The sequence below is a fragment of the Theropithecus gelada genome, chromosome 16 (assembly GCF_003255815.1).
Source record: "Theropithecus gelada isolate Dixy chromosome 16, Tgel_1.0, whole genome shotgun sequence".
NCBI lineage: Eukaryota > Metazoa > Chordata > Mammalia > Primates > Cercopithecidae > Theropithecus > Theropithecus gelada.
The window spans coordinates 1,987,071-1,992,234 of NC_037684.1; the positions used below are offsets into that span (position 1 = coordinate 1,987,071).

Sequence of the window (5,164 nt, forward strand, 5' to 3'; positions counted from 1 at the left end):
GATAGTGTCAAACAGGATTAATGATTATGTCAAACTTTGGTGAGATTTTGCTGTAACGTAACTTCTGAGCACATTTGATGTAACTTCTGAGCACAGGCAGAGCCTCCCCACGTGATATATATAGGCTGTGGGCTGAAACGCTGCTTTGAAGTAGTCTGACAAAAACTCTCTGACTCTCCCGGTTGCAATCCTCAGTAAGACTCTGAATAAAACTAACTTTTAAGCCTGATTTTTTTCTTTGACAGTGATATCTCATAGTTTTGATTTGCATTTCTCCAATAACTAGTAATGTTGAGCATATTTTTGTGTGCTTATTGGCTGCTTGTATATCTTCTTTGGAGAAATGTCTACTTAAATCCTTTGCCCATTTTTAAGTCAGGTTGTTTGATTTTTTGTTTATCCAGATTATATAGAGAACTCCTGAAGAGTTCTGTATATAATCTGGATATTATTCTTATTATAATTATTATTTTGAAACAGAGCAAGACTCTGTCACCCAGGCTGGAGGGCAGTGGTGCAACCTCAGCTCACTCCAACCTCTGTCTCCCAGGTTCAAGCAATTCTCCTTCCTCAGCCTTCCAAGTAGCTAAGATTACTGGCATGTGCCACCACTCCCAGCTAATTTTTATATTTTTGGTAGAGATGGGGTTTCACCATGTTGGCCAGACTGGTCTTGAACTCCTCACTTCAAGCGATCCACTCCCCTCGGCCTCCCAAAGTGCTGGGATTATAGGCATGAGCCACTGTGCCAGGCCTAGATATTAATTTTTTATCAGGTATTTGATTTGCAAACACTTTCTCCCATTCCGTGGGTTGCCTTTTACTCTGTTGACAGTGCCTTTGATGCACAAAATGCTTTTAGTTTTATTTTTTATTTTTATTTTGCTTTATTTATTGATGTATTTTTTTGAGACTGGGTCTCTGTTGCTCAGACTGGAGTGCGGTGGCACAATCACAGCTAACAGCAGCCTCAACTTCCCAGGCTCTGGTGATCCTCCCACCTCAGCCTCCTGAGTAACTGGGACTACAGGCATGTGCCACCACACCCAGCTAATTTTTTGTATTTTTTTGTAGACAGAGTTTCACCATGTTACCCAAGCTGGTCACGACCTCCTGAGCTGATGGACTATCTGCCTGCCTTAGCCTCCCAAAGTGCTAGGATTACAGGTGTGAGCCACTGTGCCTGGCCTATTTTAATTTTATTTAAGTTTGATGTGTCTATTTTTTCTTTTGCTGCCTGTCCCTTTGGTATCACATCCAAGAAATCATTGTTAAATCTAATGTCGTGAAGCTTTTGCCCTATGTGTACTTCTAGCAATTGTATTGTTTTAGACCTTACACTTACTTAGGTCTTTGACAGATTTTGAGTTAATTTTTGTATATGGTATAAAATGGTCCAACTTCATTCTTTTGCATATGAATAGCCTTCAAAATGGTGTACTATTGAGCATCTCTTCCCAGCCCTGTATTCAGTGGTATCACATTGATAGCTTGGAATCAGACACAATGGGAGTATTTACACAATAGTAACTGGCACAAAACAAGACTTTTTTTTTCAGGGATCCACCTGTTAAATGTTTATCAGCACACCACTGGATGTACAACTTTGATTTGCATCCAAAGAATAAAATGGAGTAAAGGATGAATAGATGTGTGTTAAAGCAAATATAGTAAAAAGTAGAATCTAGATGGATACGTATCACATATTCACTGTTCCATTATTTCAACTTCTTTTTATATTTGAAAATTTTCACACTAAGATGTTGGGAAAAGTAAAGTGCGGAAAGGCAACAAAAAAAGAGAGATACTTTATTTATTTATTTATTTGAGATGGAGTTTTGATCTTGCTGCCCAGGCTAGAGTACAATGGCGTAATCTCAGCTCACTGCAGCCTCTACCTCGTGAGTTCAAGCAATTCTCCTGTCTCAGTCTCCCTTGTAGATGGGATTACAGGTGCCCGCCACCATGTCTGGCTAATTTTTTGTATCTTTAGTAGAGACGGGGTTTCTCCATGTTGGCCAGGCTGGTCTTGAACTCCTGGCCTCAGGTGATCCACCTGTCTCAGCCTCCCAAAGTGCTGGAATTATAGGCGTGAGCCACCATGCCCAGCCAAGAGACACTTTATATACTAGGGGAAAATGATATAAAAGATGGTTGACATCTCATAAGTAATAATGAAGGCCAGCAAACAATGAAACTAATTTCTTTTTTTTTTTCAAGAGAGAGGGTCTTATTATGTTACCCAGGCTGGAGTACAGTGGCTATTCACAGACACAATCATAGTGTACTACAGCCTTGAACTCCTGGGCTCAAATGATCCTACTGCCTCAGCCTCCTAAGTAGCTGGGACTACATGCATGCTCCACCATGCCCAGCTTAGAACTACATTTTTAAAGTGCTAAAAGTGGGGGAAAAACTGTCAACCCAAAATTATATATCCAACAAAATTATCTTTTAACAATGAAGGTGACATAGTGACATTTTCAGTTAAACAAAAACTGAGACAATTTGTCACTTGGAGACTGCACCTCAAGAAGTGGTAAAGTTATTCACACTGAAGATAAATTATACTACATTATTCAGATCTACAGAAATAAATCAAAGACATTGGAAATGGCAAAGTTGTAGGCAAATACAGAAATTATTTTTTTCTTTTCTTAATCTCTTTTTAATATATTAAAATTCAGTTATCCATAAAAGCAGTAATTTAATCTGAAAGTAAAGCACAAGAAGCAATATTAGAGTTTGTTTGGTATATTACGTTTTGGCTTTGAAAGCCATAGAAATCAATTATCCCAGTTTTCTTCCTATAAAAGACCATTTTTTCCAAAGCCTTATATGAAAACAATTTTAATTTGAATATAATGACAGATGATATTTCATAATACTTAAAATGTAAAGTGAAGTCAGTGACTCAAAAAAGTTATCACTGCAATGAGTTTGAGGGGAAAATTCATCATTTATATCATAACAGATATAAAACAATACGGTACAACTTTTTAGTGCTTGACAGGGATGAATCATGATAAAAAAAAAAGGTCAATATGAAACACTTTAATTATAGTAGCAATATCTACCATTTGAAGTGCATCCAAGCTCTTTACTATACTCAGAGTCAAGTATATTTATTTTCACATGTGTTATAACTGCTATCGCAAAGGAAAAATATTGTCTTATTTTCCAAGAAATACACACAGAGCATTTTTTTCTTCATGGAACTTGTGTAAACCAATATAAGACCTAAATTCTTCACATAATATATAAAACAGGAGAAGCTTCCTCAGATTGATGTTTTGAAGTCTGGAATGCTGGCACTTTCCAAGTAGGCAACAAGTTCATTCCTGTAATCTGGCTCAGAGCTGCTGCTGACTATGGACCTGGAGCAGCAAACATGATTTCTTTTTAAGCTTCTTCTTTTCCACTGGTGTTTTTCTATTTATCTGTGACCAGGTCACAAAATATCTCATTAAAGTTTAACTTTGAGCCAGGCATGATAGCTCACGCCTGTAATCCCAGCACTTTAGGTGGCCAAGGCAGGTAGGTCACTGGAGGCCAGGAGTTCCAGGCCAGCCTGGCCAACATGGTGAAACCTTGTCTTTACTAAAAATACAAAAATTAGCCGGGTGTGGTGGTGGGCACCTGTAATCCCAGCTACTCGAGAGGCTGATGCACGAGAATTGCTTGAACATCACTTGAGCCTGGGAGGCGGAGATTGCACTGAGCTGAGATGGTACCACTGCACTCCAGCCTGGGCGACAGAGTGAGACTCTGTATTTAAAATTAAAAAAAAAAAAGTTTAATTTTGACCTTGCAAAAGATTCTAAAAAGGCACAATTATACCACTGTCTGCCTGTTCTTTGCCAACTACTCACTCATCTCCAGGTCACATTTATTCCCAACCAAAGTCATTGAACATCCTCTGTGTCCTTGACCTATAAAATCTATTCCTTCAGGTCCTGCAAGTCATTAAACATGGACTGAGCTGTTATAGAATATACTAGTGCGGCCAGACACGGTGGCTCACGCCTATATTCCCAGCACTTTGGAACTCTGAGGCGGGCAGATCACGAGGTCAGGAGATCGCAACCATCCTGGCTAACACGGTGAAACCTCGTCTCCACCAAAAATACAAAATATTAGCTGGGCATAGTGGCAGGTGCCTGTAGTCCCAACTACTTGGGAGGCTGAGGCAGGAGAATAGCGTGAATCTGGAAGGCGGAGCTTGCAGTGAGCCCAGATTGTGCCACTGCACTCCAGCCTGGGTGACAGAGCGAGATTCCGTCTCAAAAAAAAAAAAGAATATACTAGTGCAGGCCAGGCATGGTGGCTCACACCTGTAATCCTAATGCTTTCGGAGGCCAAGGTGGGAGGATCACTTGAGCCCAAGAGTGTGAGACCAGCCTAGGCAATATAGTGAGACTCCTTCTCTACAAAAAATAAAGAACTAGCCGGACATGGTGGTGCACTCCTGTAATCCCAGCTATTTGAGAGGCTGAGGTGGGAGGATTGTGTGAGCTAGGGAGGTAGATACTACAGTGAGCTGTAATGGCACCACTGCACTCCAGCCTGGGCAACAAAGTGAGAGCTGTCTTTAAAAAAAGAAAAAGAATATACTAATGCAAACCGTTGGCTATTCTTCATACACAAATCCCTTGTTGCTCTAAGTTGCTCTGTCCCTGCTATATCCAAGATTTTGAGCATGTACTGTTGGCAATCTGTTTCAGTTTGCTTTCTGCAGGAATCTTCCATCACTGGGTCATATTTTTCAACAAAAATTCCCTGAATAAACTAAACTGTCAGAGTAGACTTCCCGACACCTCCTGAACCAAGGACCATTAGCTTGTACTCATGCATAATAGGGTCTGTTTAAATACTGACAATCTACTCAATGCCATTGAAGGTGCAGTGAGACACACACCATTTTTTTTTTTTTCTTTTTTGGACAAGATCTCCCTCTGTTGCCCAGGCTGGAGTGCAGCGGCATAGTCACAGTTCACTACAGCCTCAAACTCCTGAGCTCAAGGGATCCTCCCACCTCGGCCTCCCAAAGTGCTGGGATTACAGGCTTGAGCCATCTCTCCCAGCCCTCACACTCTTATACACAGGGTAACCGCCATGTGGGAATCTATTCCTGTCTCCCCTCCCGTCCTCCTCCCACCTCTCA

General features: G+C 40.7%; 1 pseudogene; it reads right to left on the reverse strand.

Moving 5' to 3' along the window:
* Positions 1-3,353: 3,353 nt before the first annotated feature.
* LOC112609239 lies at positions 3,354-4,854 on the reverse strand (annotated as a pseudogene).
* Between the last annotated feature and the right edge of the window lie 310 nt (positions 4,855-5,164).